This window comes from Salvelinus namaycush, unplaced genomic scaffold, assembly GCF_016432855.1.
Source record: "Salvelinus namaycush isolate Seneca unplaced genomic scaffold, SaNama_1.0 Scaffold735, whole genome shotgun sequence".
Lineage (NCBI taxonomy): Eukaryota > Metazoa > Chordata > Actinopteri > Salmoniformes > Salmonidae > Salvelinus > Salvelinus namaycush.
The window spans coordinates 50497-73040 of record NW_024061459.1 but is presented as its reverse complement, the minus strand read 5'-3'; the positions used below and the strand labels follow the sequence as shown (position 1 = coordinate 73040).

The 22544-nt window shown below is 41.8% G+C and overlaps 1 long non-coding RNA gene across 1 annotated transcript; it reads left to right on the top strand.

Moving 5' to 3' along the window:
• The first annotated feature begins 4350 nt into the window (after window positions 1–4350).
• LOC120042636 lies at window positions 4351–22193 on the top strand. Its single transcript, XR_005476186.1, has 3 exons — window positions 4351–4393; window positions 11990–12049; window positions 22088–22193. It is a non-coding gene; the product is annotated as an uncharacterized LOC120042636 (long non-coding RNA).
• Window positions 22194–22544: the final 351 nt, after the last annotated feature.

Here is a 22544-nt window from a genome sequence, read left to right as displayed (position 1 = left end):
TCCTCATCATCGTCTCCATCATGTGCTGTTGCTGCTGCACTGGGGCCTTCACCCTATCACATTTAATCGGATTCATATTGAAGCTAGTAGACAAGACATGCCAGGCCTACAGTATGCCTTTGATGGAGTACTCACTGGATCAGCATCGTCTGGTGCTTGTGCTGGTGGCTCTAACAGGAACACAGTGCTGCCAGACACTGCAAGGCAATAGGTAAACCAAAGTCAGACAGTCCAAATTGATTCAATATGAATGTGGTTGTATCCCATGTAGAGATGGAAGGACATACCTTGAATGAAGCGGGTGGCATCTTGGGAGGAACCTATGCTCGTCTCTTTCCCCCCAGGGATCCCCTCTAAGACGGGCCTGCCTTTATTTAGCTCCAAGGCCATGTCCTCTGCTGGGGTAAGGTCAGCCTTTGGTGACCCACCACCCGTGCCTTGTCTGTGGGTATTCTTTTTCACTGCTAAAACAGTACAGACAATGTGTGAGCAGGCACCTTCTGGGTACAATATATGCTTGTGCTTTGTTAAATATTAGTCAGGGACCATACCATTCTGCAGAATGTTCTTGTATTTGATTTTGACCTGCTGCCATGTCCGTTTTGGCCCGTTCATGTTTAATCTACACACACACACACACACACACACACACATTTAATGGAGTCACACTGCAAAAAATTACTTGGTATTTTTGTCTTGTTTTCAGTAAAAATATCAAAAAATTTATCATAGCTTTATACAGTGTGATGGAGTTACTTTACACAATTTCACTCATATCTGCAGTGCATTTCAATTAAAAATTTAACCGTTTCATAATTACAGTACAACTGCATTTTTGGAGATGTGAATTAAATATTTGAATTGTAATTGTGATGTTTCAGCGGAGCGGTGACTGTGTAATTGTGCACTACTTACGCATTCAGGCGGTCTGCAATACTTTGCCACGCTTTTTCTCTTTGCTTTATCACTGTGGCGGTGTTGCCTTTCTTCTTAATTATATCTTTTACCTCCTCGTATGCCTCCATGAGGATTTGTGCTTCCGACGGGGAAAAGTACGCGGCTCTAGTTGCCATGGTAAATCAGTTAATCTGTGATCTGTGGCGGGGTCTATTTGAGTGAGCCGTGAGCGCGCACCTATCCAGGATTGGTTTCACCTGGCTTAATGAATCCGTGTCTGCTCATCCTGGCTTGGTCTTTGTGCAACCAATTAAGCCTGGACGCACATGTTTTGGCTTCATTGAGCTCAGCTGAGTCATTTATCCCGGATGTCTTAATTCTACTTTTGTGCAACAGGCCCCAGGTGTGTGCCATGTCGCTGACGACCCTCCCGGCTCCGCCCACCGGCATCCTAATAAGGAAAACAAGAGCAAAGAGAAGAATGCGGCAGACAGAGTGGGAGGGGCGTCACACAGTGGCAACAAACATGGAGGAGAAATACAGAGTGGGAGGGGCGTCACACAGTGGCAACAAACATGGAGGAGAAATACAGAGTGGGAGGGGCGTCACACAGTGGCAACAAACATGGAGGAGAAATACAGAGTGGGAGGGGCGTCACACAGTGGCAACAAACATGGAGGAGAAATACAGAGTGGGAGGGGCGTCACACAGTGGAAACAAACATGGAGGAGAAATACAGAGTGGGAGGGGCGTCACACAGTGGAAACAAACATGGAGGAGAAATACAGAGTGGGAGGGGCGTCACACAGTGGAAACAAACATGGAGGAGAAATACAGAGTGGGAGGGGCGTCACACAGTGGAAACAAACATGGAGGAGAAATACAGAGTGGGAGGGGCGTCACACAGTGGCAACAAACATGGAGGAGAAATACAGAGTGGGAGGGGCGTCACACAGTGGCAACAAACATGGAGGAGAAATACAGAGTGGGAGGGGCGTCACACAGTGGAAACAAACATGGAGGAGAAATACAGAGTGGGAGGGGCGTCACACAGTGGCAACAAACATGGAGGAGAAATACAGAGTGGGAGGGGCGTCACACAGTGGAAACAAACATGGAGGAGAAATACAGAGTGGGAGGGGCGTCACACAGTGGCAACAAACATGGAGGAGAAATACAGTGAGACCTCTGTCAAGAGATGGAACAAGGGTCGTCACAGTTTGGGAGGGTCGTCACAGTATGTTGCCAAAGATGCTCACATTCGACACTCAACCCACAAATGTAGAGTGTTTTACAGTAAAAGGAAACTGAACTATAAAAAAACAATGGATTTCATATTGTCTATTGTCTGCAGGTAGAACTGAGACATGAAAAGTTATGCAGTTTTTGTTAGAAACTGTTAGTGTTTTGAAAGTCGAAATAAAAGTTATATTTCTTCAAACTTTTGAGTCAAGGATATGTTTCTGTACCCGTCTGTATTATTTAGGTAATAATTATTAGATTTTCCCCCCCATTGTTTGGCTGTGAGAGAGAGAGAGAGAGAGAGAGTCAGAGAGAAAGAGATGGAGACAGAGAGAGACAAAGAGAGAGAGGGTGTGAGAGAGAACAAGCCTGAACCTGAAGAAATAAATGTTGAGCAAATGAAAGTAACTTTCTACGACCCAATGATCATTCAGACTCTGTTTCTATTGAGAGATAAAAGGTAAGACGACGATTGTTATGTGTATTCATATAGTTGATGATATTGTTATGTGTATTCATATAGTTGATGATATTGTTATGTGTATTCATATAGTTGATGATATTGTTATGTGTATTCATATAGTTGATGATATTGTTATGTGTATTCATATAGTTGATGATATTGTTATGTGTATTCATATAGTTGATGATATTGTTATGTGTATTCATATAGTTGATGATATTGTTATGTGTATTGTCGTGGAAATGTCCTGTATTACCAAATCATGAGAGAGCAAACCACACACAAGTCAGAGTATATTATAAAGTCCATCTTTAATTATATATGAGCTTCACCATAGCCCTGTGACTCTCAGATCAATTCAGTGTCTATAAATGAATTCTCTGATAGTGTCAACATAATGGCAACTGAGATCCTTTATAGCAAAGATCCACCCCCTAGTCGACATGACAAACCACAGGTCTTAGGAACATTACACAAAGGAAGACTTTACTTCAGAGAGGAGTATCCCATAGCCAGACAGCATTAGCTATAAATTATTGTTCAGTTTGCTCTCCTAAAACGAGGTTCTACTTCTCGTTCTTGGTACCACTTAGGACCAAAACATTACCTCATCCAATGGCATATAATCAATTGTCAATTCTAGATATGTCCATCTCAAATACACCCCCTCCTGGACCAGATCACGGAGAGGAGTGACTGGCACACAGACATTATGGAGATAACTAACTGGTTCCCCATTAATCACACCATCCCTTCACATGGAATAGTTACAGACACATTCACAGATAAGACAAACCTGACCTCTCCCCTCTCTGGGCCCCAACTAACTGGTTCCCCATTAATCACACCATCCCTTCACATGGAATAGTTACAGACACATTCACAGATAAGACAAACCTGACCTCTCCCCTCTCTGGGCCCCAAGTAACTTTTCCCACATAAGCATACTTATGAACATATTATATATCTTATTTATCAATGTTACCTAAAGAATTCTGATTCTGCCACAACATTATTCATATAGTTGATGATATTATTTGTGGACAGAGTGTTATAATAGGCTAACATTCTTTAAAACGTATTTGATGTAAATTAGATGCGGGGGATGAATTCGTTCTGTGCCCATCTGTGTTCCCCAGGGTGATCTCCTACTCTGTCATAGGTCTATAGACTTGTCTTCTGAAAACAGGCTTTAAAACACAACAAGCAACAAACAAACATTTTCTCTTTCTAATCTGCTGTTAATGCTTTTCACTCAGGAAGGTTTGTTGTGTGACAGAGAGACAAACAAATATTTAGAAAAGCCTAACAACAAAGTATACTTCCTCAACACAGGTTGTGTGTATTCATTAGTGCCCACCTTAGTAAAAGGTTTGGCAACGGAAACAGTTTAGTCCACGTTGTACAGCGTTTGGAGTTAACGGTTTGTGCAACATTTTAAACTATTGGCTGTAGAGTAAACTATTGAATATGACCCAGGTAATATCATATAACTCGGCATGTTTATACCTGATGCTGAAACCTGAACGTAGCCTGAGGGGTAGACTATGATGCAAGATAGATATACTGGTTTTCTAAAGTTAGCCAGCTTCAGTTAGCTTCACGTTCCAGCTCAGGCCTCATCCATCAGAATATACAGAGTGTTAGCCAGCTTCAGTTAGCTTCACATTCCAGCTCAGGCCTCACCCATCAGAATATACAGAGCGCTAGTCATCAGGAAGCTGCTCTCTCAGCAGAACGGAAAATATCTCAATGACTTGACATGTTCTGGTTGTGAATTCAGGCTACAAGGTGAGAATCCTGCCAGGGATTATTGTAAAATGTGTAGATAAATTAAATGTATGGTGTAATGTTAGTATAGTGTAGTAAAACACTCCTAACAGTAGATAAATTAAATGTATGGTGTAATGTTAGTATAGTGAAGTAAAACACTCCTAACAGTAGATAAATTAAATGTATGGTGTAATGTTAGTATAGTGAAGTAAAACACTCCTAACAGTCTACTTCTACTGAGACAGGTTGGTGTCAGTTTAATCAAACAACATGGAGCTGACTGGACCTGGTCAAGTCACATTCAATACATCAATATTCATATAATATAGTTCTACATTTAACATATGATACATACAGTTGATAAACAGTTGATATACAGTACAGTTGATAAACTGTTGATTATATCATAGTTCCACTATAGTGTAGTGATCCTCTACATTTCATATGATAATGTAATTGTATCATAGTTCCTCTATAGTGTAGTGATCCTCTACATTTCATATGATAATGTAATTGTATCATAGTTCCTCTATAGTGTAGTGATCCTCTACATTTACATTTACATTTTACATTTAAGTCATTTAGCAGACGCTCTTATCCAGAGCGACTTACAAGTTGGTGGATTCACCTTATGATATCCAGTGGAAACAACCACTTTACAATAGTGCATCTAACTCTTTAAAAAGGGGGGGTGGGGGGGATAGAAGGATTACTTTATCCTATCCTAGGTATTCCTTAAAGAGGTGGTGTTTCAGGTGTTTCCGGAAGGTGGTGATTGACTCCGCTGACCTGGCGTCGTGGGGGAGTTTGTTCCACCATTGGGGTGCCAGAGCAGCGAACAGTTTTGACTGGGCTGAGGGGGAGCTGTACTTCCTCAGAGGTAGGGAGGCGAGCAGGCCAGAGGTGGATGAACGCAGTGCCCTTGTTTGGGTGTACGGCCTGATCAGAGCCTGAAGGTACGGAGGTGTCGTTCCCCTCACAGCTCCGTAGGCAAGCACCATGGTCTTGTAGCGGATGCGAGCTTCAACTGGAAGCCAGTGGAGAGAGCGGAGGAGCGGGGTGACGTGAGAGAACTTGGGAAGGTTGAACACCAGACGGGCTGCGGCGTTCTGGATGAGTTGTAGGGGTTTAATGGCACAGGCAGGGAGCCCAGCCAACAGCGAGTTGCAGTAATCCAGACGGGAGATGACAAGTGCCTGGATTAGGACCTGCGCCGCTTCCTGTGTGAGGCAGGGTCGTACTCTGCGAATGTTGTAGAGCATGAACCTACAGGAACGGGTCACCGCCTTGATGTTAGTTGAGAACGACAGGGTGTTGTCCAGGATCACGCCAAGGTTCTTAGCACTCTGGGAGGAGGACACAATGGAGTTGTCAACCGTGATGGCGAGATCATGGAACGGGCAGTCCTTCCCCGGGAGGAAGAGCAGCTCCGTCTTGCCGAGGTTCAGCTTGAGGTGGTGATCCGTCATCCACACTGATATGTCTGCCAGACATAGATGCGATTCGCCACCTGGTTATCAGAAGGGGGAAAGGAGAAGATTAATTGTGTGTCGTCTGCATAGCAATGATAAGAGAGACCATGTGAGGATATGACAGAGCCAAGTGACTTGGTGTATAGCGAGAATAGGAGAGGGCCTAGAACAGAGCCCTGGGGGACACCAGTGGTGAGAGCACGTGGTGCGGAGACAGATTCTCGCCACGCCACCTGGTAGGAGCGACCTGTCAGGTAGGACGCAATCCAAGCGTGGGCCGCGCCGGAGATGCCCAACTCGGAGAGGGTGGAGAGGAGGATCTGATGGTTCACAGTATCAAAGGCAGCCGATAGGTCTAGAAGGATGAGAGCAGAGGAGAGAAAGTTAGCTTTAGCAGTGCGGAGCGCCTCCGTGACACAGAGAAGAGCAGTCTCAGTTGAATGACTAGTCTTGAAACCTGACTGATTTGGATCAAGAAGGTCATTCTGAGAGAGATAGCAGGAGAGCTGGCCAAGGACGGCACGTTAAAGAGTTTTGGAGAGAAAAGAAAGAAGGGATACTGGTCTGTAGTTGTTGACATCGGAGGAATCGAGTGTAGGTTTTTTCAGAAGGGGTGCAACTCTCGCTCTCTTGAAGACGGAAGGGACGTAGCCAGCGGTCAAGGATGAGTTGATGAGCGAGGTGAGGTAAGGGAGAAGGTCTCCGGAAATGGTCTGGAGAAGAGAGGAGGGGATAGGGTCAAGCGGGCAGGTTGTTGGGCGGCCGGCCGTCACAAGACGCAAGATTTCATCTGGAGAGAGAGGGGAGAAAGAGGTCAAAGCACAGGGTAGGGCAGTGTGAGCAGAACCAGCGGTGTCGTTTGACTTAGCAAACGAGGATCGGATGTCGTCGACCTTCTTTTCAAAATGGTTGACGAAGTCATCCGCAGAGAGGGAGGAGGGGGGAGGAGGGGGAGGAGGATTCAGGAGGGAGGAGAAGGTGGCAAAGAGCTTCCTAGGGTTAGAGGCAGATGCTTGGAATTTAGAGTGGTAGAAAGTGGCTTTAGCAGCAGAGACAGAAGAGGAGAATGTAGAGAGGAGGGAGTGAAAGGATGCCAGGTCCGCAGGGAGGCGAGTTTTCCTCCATTTCCGCTCGGCTGCCCGGAGCCCTGTTCTGTGAGCTCGCAATGAGTCGTCGAGCCACGGAGCAGGAGGGGAGGACCGAGCAGGCCTGGAGGATAGGGGACATAGAGAGTCAAAGGATGCAGAAAGGGAGGAGAGGAGGGTTGAGGAGGCAGAATCAGGAGATAGGTTGGAGAAGGTTTGAGCAGAGGGAAGAGATGATAGGATGGAAGAGGAGAGAGTAGCGGGGGAGAGAGAGCGAAGGTTGGGACGGCGCGATACCATCCGAGTAGGGGCAGTGTGGGAAGTGTTGGATGAGAGCGAGAGGGAAAAGGATACAACGTAGTGGTCGGAGACTTGGAGGGGAGTTGCAATGAGATTAGTGGAAGAACAGCATCTAGTAAAGATGAGGTCAAGCGTATTGCCTGCCTTGTGAGTAGGGGGGGAAGGTGAGAGGGTGAGGTCAAAAGAGGAGAGGAGTGGAAAGAAGGAGAGAGAGAGGAATGAGTTAAAGGTAGACGTGGGGAGGTTAAAGTCACCCAGAACTGTGAGAGGTGAGCCATCCTCAGGAAAGGAACTCATCAAGGCGTCAAGCTCATTGATGAACTCTCCAAGGGAACCTGGGGGGCGATAAATGATAAGGATGTTAAGCTTGAAAGGGCTGGTAACTGTGACAGCATGGAATTCAAAGGAGGCGATAGACAGATGGGTCAGGGGAGAAAGAGAGAATGTACACTTGGGAGAGATGAGGATCCCAGTGCCACCACCCCGCTGACCAGAAGCTCTCGGGGTGTGTGAGAACACGTGGGCAGACGAGGAGAGAGCAGTAGGAGTAGCAGTGTTATCTGTGGTAATCCATGTTTCCGTCAGTGCCAAGAAGTCGAGGGACTGGAGGGAAGCATAGGCTGAGATGAACTCTGCCTTGTTGGCCGCAGATCGGCAGTTCCAGAGGCTGCCGGAGACCTGGAACTCCACGTGGGTCGTGCGCGCTGGGACCACCAGGTTAGAGTAGCGGCGGCCACGCGGTGTGAAGCGTTTGTATGGTCTGTGCAGAGAAGAGAGAAGAGGGATAGACAGACACATAGTTGACAGGCTACAGAAGAGGCTACGCTAATGCAAAGGAGATTGGAATGACAAGTGGACTACACGTCTCGAATGTTCAGAAAGTTAAGCTTACGTTGCAAAAAATCTTATTGACTAAAATGATACAGTGCTGCTGGCTGGTGAAGTAGGCTAGCTAGCAGTGGCTGCGTTGTTGACTTAGTTTGAAAGTGTAGCTGGCTAGGTAGCCTCGGTAACTGGCTAGGTAACCTTGACAATTACTCTAAACTACACAATTATCTTGGATACAAAGACAGCAAAGACAACTATGTAGCTAGCTAACACTACACTAATCAAGTCGTTCCGTTGTAATGTAATGGTTTCTACAGTGCTGCTATTCGGTAGACGGTAGACGTTGGCTAGCTGGCTAGCTGCTAGCAGCTAGCAGTGTTGACTACGTTGACTACGTTAGAGGGACGAAAATAGCTGGCTAGCTCGGTAATTACGAGAATTACTCTAAACTACACAATTATCTTTGATACAAAGACGGCTATGTAGCTAGCTAAGATCAGACCGTTGTACTGTAATGAAATGTAATACTACCTGCGGAGCGAAATGCGAAATGCGACCACTCGCTCCAAACCGGAAGTTCAATTTCATATGATCGCTCCAAACCGGAAGTTTCATTTCATATGATAATGTAATTGTATCAGTTCCACTATAGTGTAGTGAGCCTCTACATTTCATATGATAATGTAATTGTATCATAGTTCCACTATAGTGTAGTGATCCTCTACATTTCATATGATAATGTAATTGGATCATAGTTCCACTAAAGTGTAGTGATCCTCTACATTTAATATGATAATGTAATTGTACCATAGTTCCACTATAGTGTAGTGATCCTCTACATTTCATATGATAATGTAATTTTATCATAGTTCCACTATAGTGTAGTGATCCTCTACATTTCATATGATAATGTAATTATATCACTGTTCCTCTATAGTGTAGTGATCCTCTACATTTCATACGATAATGTAATTGTATCATAGTTCCACTATAGTGTAGTAATCCTCTACATTTCATATGATAATGTAATTGTACCATAGGTCCTCTATAGTGTAGTGAACCTCTACATTTCATATGATAATGTAATTGGATCATAGTTCCACTAAAGTGTAGTGATCCTCTACATTTCATATGATAATGTAATTGTACCATAGTTCCACTATAGTGTACTGATCTTCTATGATAATGAAATTGTACCATAGTTCCTCTATAGTGTAGTGATCCTCTATGATAATGTAATTGTATCATAGTTCCTCTATAGTGTAGTGATCCTCTACATTTCATATGATAATGTAATTGTATCATAGTTCCTCTATAGTGTAGTGATCCTCTACATTTCATATGATAATGTAATTGTACTATAGGTCCTCTATAGTGTAGTGAACCTCTACATTTCATATGATAATGTAATTGTACTATAGGTCCTCTATAGTGTAGTGAACCTCTACATTTCATATGATAATGTAATTGTATCATAGTTCCTCTATGGTGTAGTGATCCTCTACATTTCATATGATAATGGAATTGTATCATAGTTCCTCTATAGTGTAGTGATCCTCTACATTTCATATGATAATGTAATTGTATCATAGTTCCTCTATAGTGTAGTGATCCTCTACATTTCATATGATAATGTAATTGTACCATAGGTCCTCTATAGTGTAGTGATCCTCACTATATGAGCCACGTCACAATTCCAACCAAGTAACCCAATTGGTGCCAATGGCGCGATGCGTAGCTTGTTGGCCTTTTACAGGTGTGACCTGGGTTCACTTCCCTAACCCACTGTTTGCTACATTGGTGTCAGAAGTGATATGGTGTCTGTGAGGCCATCATAATGCCTAATGTATATGGCTCTATCAGGATATATATACCTCTCTCTAATGTATATGACTATATCAGGATATATATACCTCTCTCTAATGTATATGGCTATATGGTAAGTTATGTGATTTCCTCATATGAAATTAAAAATATGTTTGTAGCCTACGCAGTTACAAAATGGCTGTTGAAACTGTAACACATATTTCTCTGTAACATTAAATAAATGTGTTGGTATGTAGGAAAGACGGGCAGACTCTCGTACTGTAGGTCTAGGCTACCTACAAACTATTATAAGGTTAGGTCGACGTCAGACATTCAATAGTCAGAGTAGGTTGGAGCTATGATCACTTTGCTGACAAACCTGATGGTGTCTGTGAACTGATCTGAACAGGTTTAGGCTGAGGTATAGACCTCAATCTGCATATCACTAACAACCCACTACTATACATTATAACCTAGTCTACTTTACATAATATAACATCTCTTACCTGTTGCAAATAAACTTTCTGAATGGATCAAAGATTTCCCCCTCAGATCAATTATGTCCGTTTTAGCCCTTCTGTCTACATTCTCAGATACATTAGAAAATAACAGATTGAAAGACAATAAATAGCCTACTTTCAATTCACACAAATAATTGTGAGACATGGCCTGTGTTGCTGTACTGTTTTTAACTACCTTAACAAACAGTGACTTATTATTATTATTACTATTATTATTGTTGCTGTACTGTCGATAACTACCTTAACAAACAGTGACGTATTATTATTATTATTATTATTATTATTATTGTTGCTGTACTGTCTATAACTACCTTAACAAACAGTTACTTATTATTATTGTTATTATTGTTGTTGCTGTACTGTCTATAACTACCTTAACAAACAGTTACTTATTATTATTATTATTATTGTTGCTGTACTGTCTATAACTACCTTAACAAACAGTTACTTATTATTATTGTTATTATTGTTGTTGCTGTACTGTCTATAACTACCTTAACAAACAGTGACTTATTATTATTATTATTGTTGTTGTACTGTCTATAACTACCTTAACAAACAGTGACTTATTATTATTATTATTATTATTGTTGCTGTACTGTCTATAACTACCTTAACAAACAGTGACTTATTATTATTATTATTATTATTATTATTATTATTGTTGCTGTACTGTCTAGAACTACCTTAACAAACAGTGACTTATTATTATTATTATTATTGTTGCTGTACTGTCTATAACTACCTTAACAAACAGTGACTTATTATTATTATTATTGTTGCTGTACTGTCTATAACTACCTTAACAAACAGTGACTTATTATTATTATTATTGTTATTATTATTGTTGCTGTACTGTCTATAACTACCTTAACAAACAGTGACTTATTATTATTGTTATTATTGTTGTTGCTGTACTGTCTATAACTACCTTAACAAACAGTGACTTATTATTATTATTATTGTTGTTGTACTGTCTATAACTACCTTAACAAACAGTGACTTATTATTATTATTATTATTATTGTTGCTGTACTGTCTATAACTACCTTAACAAACAGTGACTTATTATTATTATTATTATTATTATTATTATTATTATTATTATTATTATTGTTGTTGTACTGTCTATAACTACCTTAACAAACAGTGACTTATTATTATTATTGACAGTTACCATGGAGATGAAATGTCACAACTACATGTTCATGTGATGCATTAAATCACCTGACTGTTTCGATATGTCTGTTAGTAAATGTTTTATTTCTAAGAAATAATGAATGAATGAGAACAATTGAAATTCAACAAAGTTGTCTGTGGATCTCTGTTTAGTTGTCACTGTGTTAACCACAACCAACATGTTGGATCTCTGTTTAGTTGTCACTGTGTTAACCACAACCAACATGCTGGATCTCTGTTTAGTTGTCACTGTGTTAACCACAACCAACATGCTGGATCTCTGTTTAGTTGTCACTGTGTTAACCACAACCAACATGCTGGATCTCTGTTTAGTTGTCACTGTGTTAACCACAACCAACATGCTGGATCTCTGTTTAGTTGTCACTGTGTTAACCACAACCAACATGTTGGATCTCTGTTTAGGGGTCACTGCTCTAAAATGGGGAACAATCTCTCTGGGGAACATGACACCAAAGCTAAGAGGTAAGATGACAATTTTATGAAGAATTTATTACGTTTATTTCCAAACCTCTATATCCACAACTTTTTCACATTTGTTTTTCATCAGAAATGATTGCTTATAGGAACCTTCAATATTGAGCTCAGTTGTATTGATAATAGATGTTAGATGTGTATGAAAATGTGTTTTTTTGCAAACTACTATATATTCAATGTTTAGCTGGAATGGGATGTTTGTATCCTGTATATTCAGGCTGGGCTGGTATATTTGACTGTGATATGTGGTTGTCTCACTTAGCTATCTTAAAATGAATGCACTTACAGTTTTCATATCTTAATTTGACCCAGTTTATCATATCAGGGAAAATAATCCTTCAGCAACAGAAAATGTGAAATTTTATATGTATTATAATTAAGGGACATTTTTTGTTAAAGCAATTCAAGTTTGACATTTTTTAAGAAGTCTTTTAAAAGCTGAAATACACTACAATAAAGCATTTGTGTTGTAAGTCACTCTGGTCCCGGTTTCCCGATAGTGATGGAGTTTAGGGTTACCAGTGTTTTAAGTGTATCTTTCCTACAACAGCTGAAGATGTAACATGCATTTCCCACGCACCACGCAGAGAGAACGGTCACTATGACGACTGAAAACACAACCGTGGGACGAACGAGTGACACATTTCCAGGCATGGGCGGTCCATTTAAATTCACTAATTCTTCCCTCACCCATTGTCCTGCACGTCAACTCATCATACGTCATGATACGTCATCAGAAGTGTCTGCCTGATTTGAGGGCTGAGGGGAGAAGGTGTCTTAAGTGTTTGATACGCAGCCATGGATAGTTTCAAAGCAGCATTACCATGTGATCAATGACGTCCGAAGCTTCGTTTGATCTCATGCTTTTTTGAACCATGTGTTGCAAAATGAGAGATCTCACAGATTTCACCCTGGTGCCGGTGCTTTTTTCGAAGCAAAGTCTCTTTTCTTTCCTTATTTACACATTTAGTTTGACGTCTTCCAGTTTGTAGAGACTGAACGGTAGCTCAGCAGGTAGGGACGGGGATTTGGATCAGACCTCTACTGGACACCTTATTAACACATTTAGTTTGATGTCTTCCAGTTTGTAGAGACTGAACGGTAGCTCAGCAGGTAGGGACGGGGATTTGGATCAGACCTCTACTGGACACCGTATTAACACATTTAGTTTGATGTCTTCCAGTTTGTAGAGACTGAACGGTAGCTCAGCAGGTAGGGACGGGGATTTGGATCAGACCTCTACTGGACACCGTATTAACACATTTAGTTTGATGTCTTCCAGTTTGTAGAGACTGAACGGTAGCTCAGCAGGTAGGGACGGGGATTTGGATCAGACATCAAAATAGACACAAGATTAAAACCTTGCTATAGTTAATTATTTTCTGTGAAACCTAAATCTTCCCATTGTTGTTTAAATTGTTGTTTAAATAATGTGTGTTATTTAGTGGAGCCTACGATAATATTCTGTCTTTGGTATTCTAAATAATACCACAGATGCATAGATTCTGAAAACAGTGAACCTGGAGGTTAAAAGAGAACTCCACATTCTAACTAAATATGGTTTATTAGTACTCAAATCTATCAATGGCATTTTAGGTACAATTTGGTGAAATCCCCAAAAAGTTCAGAAAGCCTCGTTTTCCCATCACCACGTGATATGTCTTTTAGTAAATGTTTTTTTTCTAAGAGATAATGAATAAATGAGAACATTTGACAATCAATAATTAGTTGTCACTGTGTTAACCACAACCAACATGCTGGATCTCTGTTTAGTTGTCACTGTGTTAACCACAACCAACATGTTGGATCTCTGTTTAGTTGTCACTGTGTTAACCACAACCAACATGTTGGATCTCTGTTTAGTTGTCACTGTGTTAACCACAACCAACATGTTGGATCTCTGTTTAGTTGTCACTGTGTTAACCACAACCAACATGCTGGATCTCTGTTTAGTTGTCACTGTGTTAACCACAACCAACATGTTGGATCTCTGTTTAGTTGTCACTGTGTTAACCACAACCAACATGTTGGATCTCTGTTTAGTTGTCACTGTGTTAACCTCAACCAACATGCTGGATCTCTGTTTAGTTGTCACTGTGTTAACCACAACCAACATGTTGGATCTCTGTTTAGTTGTCACTGTGTTAACCACAACCAACATGTTGGATCTCTGTTTAGTTGTCACTGTGTTAACCACAACCAACATGCTGGATCTCTGTTTAGTTGTCACTGTGTTAACCACAACCAACATGTTGGATCTCTGTTTAGGGGTCTGTGCTCTAAAATGAGTCTCTCTGGGGAGAGAGAGGAGGGGGGTCCTGCCTCTAAAATGAGTCTCTCTGGGGAACATGACACCAAAGTTAAGAGGTAAGATGACATTTTAGGAAGAATTATTAAGTTCATTTCCAAAATAAATAGCTATTTTATTTCTATCTTTAGATGAATGCACTTATTGTAAATTGTTCTGGATAAAAGCTTCTGCTAAATCAGGGGTTCTCAATCCGGGGTCTGTGGAGGTACTGCAGGGGTTCTCAGTCCGGGGTCTGTGGAGGTACTGCAGGGGTTCTCAATCTGGGGTCTGTGGAGGTACTGCAGGGGTTCTCAATCCGGGGTCTGTGGAGGTACTGCAGGGGTTCTCAATCCGGGGTCTGTGGAGGTACTGCAGGGGTTCTCAATCCGGGGTCTGTGGAGGTACTGCAGGGGTTCTCAATCCGGGGTCTGTGGAGGTACTGCAGGGGTTCTCAATCCGGGGTCTGTGGAGGTACTGCAGGGGTTCTCAATCCGGGGTCTGTGGAGGTACTGCAGGGGTTCTCAGTCCGGGGTCTGTGGAGGTACTGCAGGGGTTCTCAATCCGGGGTCTGTGGAGGTACTGCAGGGGTTCTCAGTCCGGGGTCTGTGGAGGTACTGCAAGGGTTCTCAATCCGGGGTCTGTGGAGGTACTGCAGGGGTTCTCAGTCCGGGGTTTGCGGAGGCACTGCAGGGGTTCTCAATCCGGGGTCTGTGGAGGTACTGCTGGGGTTCTCAGTCCGGGGTCTGTGGAGGTACTGCAGGGGTTCTCAATCCGGGGTCTGTGGAGGTACTGCAGGGGTTCTCAATCCGGGGTCTGTGGAGGTACTGCAGGGGTTCTCAATCCGGGGTCTGTGGAGGTACTGCAGGGGTTCTCAATCCGGGGTCTGTGGAGGTACTGCAGGGGTTCTCAATCCGGGGTCTGTGGAGGTACTGCAGGGGTTCTCAATCCGGGGTCTGTGGAGGTACTGCAGGGGTTCTCAATCCGGGGTCTGTGGAGGTACTGCAGGGGTTCTCAATCCGGGGTCTGTGGAGGTACTGCAGGGGTTCTCAATCCGGGGTCTGTGGAGGTACTGCAGGGGTTCTCAATCTGGGGTCTGTGGAGGTACTGCAGGGGTTCTCAATCCGGGGTCTGTGGAGGTACTGCAGGGGTTCTCAATCCGGAGTCTTTGGAGGTACTGCAGGGGTTCTCAATCCGGGGTCTGTGGAGGTACTGCAGGGGTTCTCAATCCGGGGTCTGTGGAGGTACTGCAGGGGTTCTCAATCCGGGGTCTGTGGAGGTACTGCAGGGGTTCCGCGGCACCCTGACTGTACTCGTTGCAATGTAAGACATTTGATAGAATTTTCATGACACGACCACTTTGCCTACTCTTAATTATTGACTAATATAATGGAATGCATATTGTTTTAACCAATTCTGATCGTTTTTACAAGCAGAATTTTGACAATATAACCGTTACATCAACACACTCTTCAAACCCGTTTAACAACTCTAAATAGCTTTGGCATTGTAGCATCAAGTCCCTTGCCAATAATGTGCCTACAGCATTGCATACAATGTTCATTTCCATGGAACACATATTACGCCCTATATTTTATTATTATTTATTTTATTTCACCTTTAACAAGGTAGGCTAGTTGAGAACAAGTTCTCATTTGCAACAGACAACAACACAGAGTTACACATGGAGTAAACAATAAACAAGCCAATAACACAATAAACAAGTCAATGACACAGTAGAAAAAAGAAAGTCTATATACATTGTGTGCAAAAGGCATGAGGAGGTAGGCAATAAATAGGCCATAGGAGCGAATAATTACAATTTAGCAGATTAACACTAGAGTGATAAATGAGCAGATGATGGTGTGCAAGTAGAGATACTGGTGTGCAAAAGAGCAGAAAAGTAAATAAAATATAAACAGTATGGGGATGAGGTAGGTAGATTGGGTGGGCTATTTACAGATGGACTATGTACAGCTGCAGCGATCGGTTAGCTGCTCAGACAGTTGATGTTTAAAGTTGGTGAGGGAAATAAAAGTCTCCAATTTCAGCGATTTTTGCAATTCGTTCCAGTCACTGGCAGCAGAGAACTGGAAGGAAAGGCGGCCAAAGAAGGTGTTGAATTTGGGGATGATCAGTGAGATATACCTGCTGGAAGGTGTGCTACGGGTGGATGTTGTTATCGTGACCAGTGAACTGAGATAAGGTGGAGCTTTACCTAGCATAGACTTATAGATGACCTGGAGCCAGCGGGTTTGGTGACGAATGTGTAGCGAGGGCCAGCCGACTAGAACATACAGGTCACAGTGGTGGGTGGTATATGGGGCTTTGGTGACAAAATGGACGGCACTGTGATAGACTGCATCCAGTTTGCTGAGTAGAATGTTGGAGGCTATTTTGTAAATTACATTGCCGAAATTGAGGATCGGTAGGATAGTCAGTTTTACGAGGGTTTGTTTGGCGGCGTGAGTGAAGGAGGCTTTGTTGCGAAATAGGAAGCCGATTCTAGATTTAATTTTGGATTGGAGATGTTTAATGTGAGTCTGGAAGGAGAGTTTACAGTCTAGCCAGACACCTAGGTATTTATAGTTGTCCACATATTCTAGGTCGGAGCCGTCCAGGGTGGTGATGCTAGTCGGACGGGCGGGTGCGGGCAGCGAACGGTTGAAAAGCATGCATTTGGTTTTACTAGCATTAAGAGCAGTTGGAGGCCACGGAAGGAGTGTTGTATGGCATTGAAGCTCGTTTGGAGGTTAGTTAGCACAGTGTCCAAGAAAGGGCCAGAGTATACAGAATGGTGTCGTCTGCGTAGAGGTGGATCAAGGAATCGCCCGCAGCAAGAGCGACATCATTGATATATACAGAGAAAAGAGTCAGCCCGAGAATTGAACCCTGTGGTACCCCCATAGAGACTGCCAGCGGTCTGGACAACATGCCCTCCGATTTGACACACTGAACTCTGTCTGCAAAGTAGTTGGTGAACCAGGCGAGGCAGTCATTAGAAAAACCAAGGCTATTGAGTCTGCCGATAAGAATACGGTGATTGACAGAGTCGAAAGCCTTGGCCAGGTCGATGAAGACGGCTGCACAGTACTGTATTTTATCGATGGCGGTTATGATGTCGTTTAGTACCTTGAGCGTGGCTGAGGTGCACCCGTGACCGGCTCGGAAACCGGATTGCACAGCGGAGAAGGTACGGTGGGATTCGAAATGGTCAGTGATCTGTTTATTAACTTGGCTTTCGAAGACTTTAGAAAGGCAGGGCAGGATGGAAATAGGTCTGTAACAGTTTGGGTCTAGGGTGTCACCACCTTTGAAGAGGGGGATGACCGCGGCAGCTTTCCAATCTTTAGGGATCACGGACGATACAAAAGAGAGGTTGAACAGGCTGGTTAAAGGGGTTGCAGCAATGACGGCGGATAGTTTTAGAAGGAGAGGGTCCAGATTGTCTAGCACAGCTGAGTTGCGCCTTCAGTTGCCCAATTTATAGCCACGCCCAATGTAGGATTATTTTTTACCAACGTGATGTTGCGCTCCAAAGGGATAACTTAAATAACATGATGTAGATAATTAAATAATCAAAAGAAAAACGTGTTTATTATACACTCTTAGAAAAGAAGGTTCCTTATAGAACCAAAAAGGCTTCTATCACTTCCTTAATATATGGACTCACTAAAAGTTATACATATTTTTGGATTCAGTGAAGAAGAACCTCTAGAGTTCTGATCAACGAAAGGTTAATGTTCGGAGGACTTTAACCAAGCAGCCCTCCAGTGGTCAGATCAATTCCTCCCGCCTGTTTTTTCCAGCTCTGGGATTCGAACCAGCCACCTTTCAGCCACAGCTCCAACTCTTTAATCTTCAGAAATAAGCATGTGGCGGCAGGTAGCCTAGTGGCTAGAGTGTTGGGCCAGTAACCCAAATGAGTCATGCAGGTAGTCTAGTGGTTAGAGTGTTGGGCCAGTAACCCAAATGAGTCATGCAGGTAGCCTAGTGGCTAGAGTGTTGGGCCAGTAACCCAAATGAGTCATGCAGGTAGTCTAGTGGTTAGAGTGTTGGGCCAGTAACCCAAATGAGTCATGCAGGTAGTCTAGTGGTTAGAGTGTTGGGCCAGTAACCCAAATGAGTCATGCAGGTAGTCTAGTGGTTAGAGTGTTGGGCCAGTAACCCAAATGAGTCATGCAGGTAGTCTAGTGGTTAGAGTGTTGGGCCAGTAAACCAAATGAGTCATGCAGGTAGTCTAGTGGTTAGAGTGTTGGGCCAGTAACCCAAATGAGTCATGCAGGTAGTCTAGTGGTTAGAGTGTTGGGCCAGTAACCCAAATGAGTCATGCAGGTAGTCTAGTGGTTAGAGTGTTGGGCCAGTAACCCAAATGAGTCATGCAGGTAGCCTAGTGGTTAGAGTGTTGGGCCAGTAACAGAAAGTAATCTAGGTCCCTGAAATGCAGGTAGCCTAGTGGTTAGAGTGTTGGGCCAGTAACCCAAATGAGTCATGCAGGTAGCCTAGTGGTTAGAGCATTGGGCCAGTAACCCAAATGAGTCATGCAGGTAGTCTAGTGGTTAGAGTGTTGGGCCAGTAACCCAAATGAGTCATGCAGGTAGCCTAGTGGTTAGAGTGTTGGGCCAGTAACCCAAATGAGTCATGCAGGTAGCCTAGTGGTTAGAGCATTGGGCCAGTAACCCAAATGAGTCATGCAGGTAGTCTAGTGGTTAGAGTGTTGGGCCAGTAACCGAAAGTAATCATGCAGGTAGCCTAGTGGTTAGAGCGTTGGGCCAGTAACAGAAAGGTTGATAGATCGAATACCTCCGCTGATAAGGTACAAATCTGTTGTTCTGCCCCTGAACAAGGAGGTTAACCCACTGTTCCTAGGCCGTCATTGTAAATAAGAAATTGTTCTTAACTGACTTCTCTAGATAAATAAAGGTCAAAATTATGTACTCTGCCAAAATGAAAACAAGATGCAGACATACATGGTATCACTTGTTATACATTATTATTATACATAAATCATTGTCAAAAGCACAAGACATACTGTTGCATGTAGGTCTATATTATTAATGGGTTGATCATATAGAAATATCAAAACATAATTTTTATCTACTCCAAAGCAATTACATGTGACGCAGGAACCACTGACTCACTGCATTATTCTATAGTATTATCAAGACACCTGCTGTTAACTCTTAACTACTTAGGACAGCTCACGAGGTGTCCTGAATATCTGCTGACTAGGTGGGACTAGAGACTTCATGCATAGCTTTAATTTATACCCATAAGTGTAAAATGTCTTTATTCTCAGCACTTATACGACCAATTTTCTACTCTGAGACACTTTGTGGATATGGGCCCAGATATTGTTATAAAAAACTGTGGAATGTTTGTTTAACATATTAGGGCTGTGTTGCTTTTGGGAGAGCAACATTGTAACTATAGCAGGTATTGAACGCCGTAAATGATCACTAGTCAGAACCTCAACCTCAGTAAACATTCATTATAAAAATTCATCTTAATATCTGATATTGCGAGTAAACAACTTCGGAATAGAAAAGACAAGAGTGCGTCTTCCAGCCCACCAATAAATTACATAATGCAACCCTCCCGGTTAGTAAATTTACCTCAACATGCCCCTCGCTTGTTTGAGAAGGCAGAGTGCTTTTTCAGTCCTTCCTCTTGCGTTAGCAGTGTGTAAAGGGACAGAAATAAGCACACAGGAGTTTTCCTGTGAGGGGGAGTGGTGGTGTATCCAGGGAGAAAACTAAACTAATCTACTGAAATGTCATTTGTTGTCTAATGCTGCCATCTATTGGAATTATCTAGCAACTGCAGTAGTACTGAATAATGTGTAATTCCTTACTAAAGTAGTAATTACTCAGAATTGCAAAATATAACATTTTCTAGTTCATTTTACCACTTACAACCATAAAATAACCATTTATAGCATAACAAACAATGAAACTGACATAAACCAAAAACACCATACATTTAGTTAATTATATATATATATATATATATATATATATATATATATATATATATATATATATATATATATATATATATATAACTATTTATTTTGATGGGTGACATTGTCGGCCAAAGTAACAGCCCTGTAGACAAAGAGCTCTCCTGTAGGTACCAAAACATTCAAAGGACATTACCTCAAAAGTAAAGTCATATTTCAAATCAGAATTACTTTCCCATTGTTCCTCAACTGTGGTGTCTGATATACCATTTTCTACCTCTGAGTCTCTAATTTTATCCAATGTAAAAAACATAATTTCAAATTTTCCGACATAAGACCTAATCGAGCCGGTCGGTCACATTTGACTGTGTAAAACCTAGCAGTACTACCGATTTCTCTGAGAGTGAGGCAGATATATATTATTACTGTGTAAAACCTAGCAGTACTACTGATTTCTCTGAGAGTGAGGCAGATATATATTATTACTGTGTAAAACCTAGCAGTACTACTGATTTCTCTGAGAGTGAGGCAGATATATATTATTACTGTGTAAAACCTAGCAGTACTACTGATTTCTCTGAGAGTGAGGCAGATATATATTATTACTGTGTAACACCTAGCAGTACTACTGATTTCTCTGAGAGTGAGGCAGATATATATTATTACTGTGTAAAACCTAGCAGTACTACTGATTTCTCAGAGTGAGGCAGATATATATTATTACTGTGTAAAACCTAGCAGTACTACTGATTTCACTGAGAGTGAGGCAGATATATATTATTACTGTATAAAACCTAGCAGTACTACTGATTTCTCTGAGAGTGAGGCAGATATATATTATTACTGTGTAAAACCTAGCAGTACTACTGATTTCTCTGAGAGTGAGGCAGATATATATTATTACTGTGTAAAACCTAGCAGTACTACTGATTTCTCTGAGAGTGAGGCAGATATATATTATTACTGTGTAAAACCTAGCAGTACTACTGATTTCACTGAGAGTGAGGCAGATATATATTATTACTGTGTAAAACCTAGCAGTACTACTGATTTCACTGAGAGTGAGGCAGATATATATTATTACTGTATAAAACCTAGCAGTACTACTGATTTCTCTGAGAGTGAGGCAGATATATATTATTACTGTGTAAAACCTAGCAGTACTACTGATTTCTCTGAGAGTGAGGCAGATATATATTATTACTGTGTAAAACCTAGCAGTACTACTGATTTCTCTGAGAGTGAGACAGATATATATATTATTACTGTATAAAACCAGGCAGTACTACTGATTTCTCTGAGCGTGAGGCAGATATATATTATTACTGTATAAAACCTAGCAGTACTACTGTTTTCTATGAGAGTGAGGCAGATATATATTATTACTGTATAAAAGCTAGCAGTACTACTGATTTCTCTGAGATTGAGGCAGATATATATTATTACTGTGTAAAACCTAGCAGTACTACTGATTTCTCTGAGATTGAGGCAGATATATAGCAATTAGCAAAAAAAAAGATAATTTGTCTCTCTGAAATGAAACCATCAAGTGAAAGATTTTGAACAAATACATGTCTGTCATTGAGCAACTTAATGCCATAATTAGATAGTGAAAAAAACCACCAGTCTCTTTCATAATGTCTATAAACAATACAATTTAATTTACGAACATTTCTGAAAATGGATATGCAGCGTTTTTTAATGAAACTCTTCTTATGTTTCCCATCTGAGCTCAGAGTAGATGAGAGATGTAATGTTTGTCTCTGTTGTGTTGAAGCCCAATCAAGCAGGAGAGACCAGCCTCCCCTGTACCCAGCTGTGTGTCCATGAAGAGTGACAGGTCTATGGATCGTCCTATAAAGTTTAGAGAGGGAGACTTTACTTCTGAACAAAGGTAAGAAGAACTCATGGGTCATGCATGGTCAGTGAGTTAAACAACATTTGTCTCTAGTCATTTCTCCTCTCCCATTTTCCCATTTATTTTGTTGTTTTAATTTTATTTCACCTTTATTTAACCAGGTAGGCTAGTTAATAATCCATAGGCTAATCCTTTTTTCAATTTGCATAGTCCTAAACAATATTAAACAAACACAACATTCTCTCCTTGTGTGTGTGTGTAATCTCTATCCTGATTGCCTAGTCACTTTTACTCCTACCTACATGTACATATTACCTCAACTACCTGGTACCCTACACATTGACTCAGTACTGGTACTCCTTATAGTCTCATTATT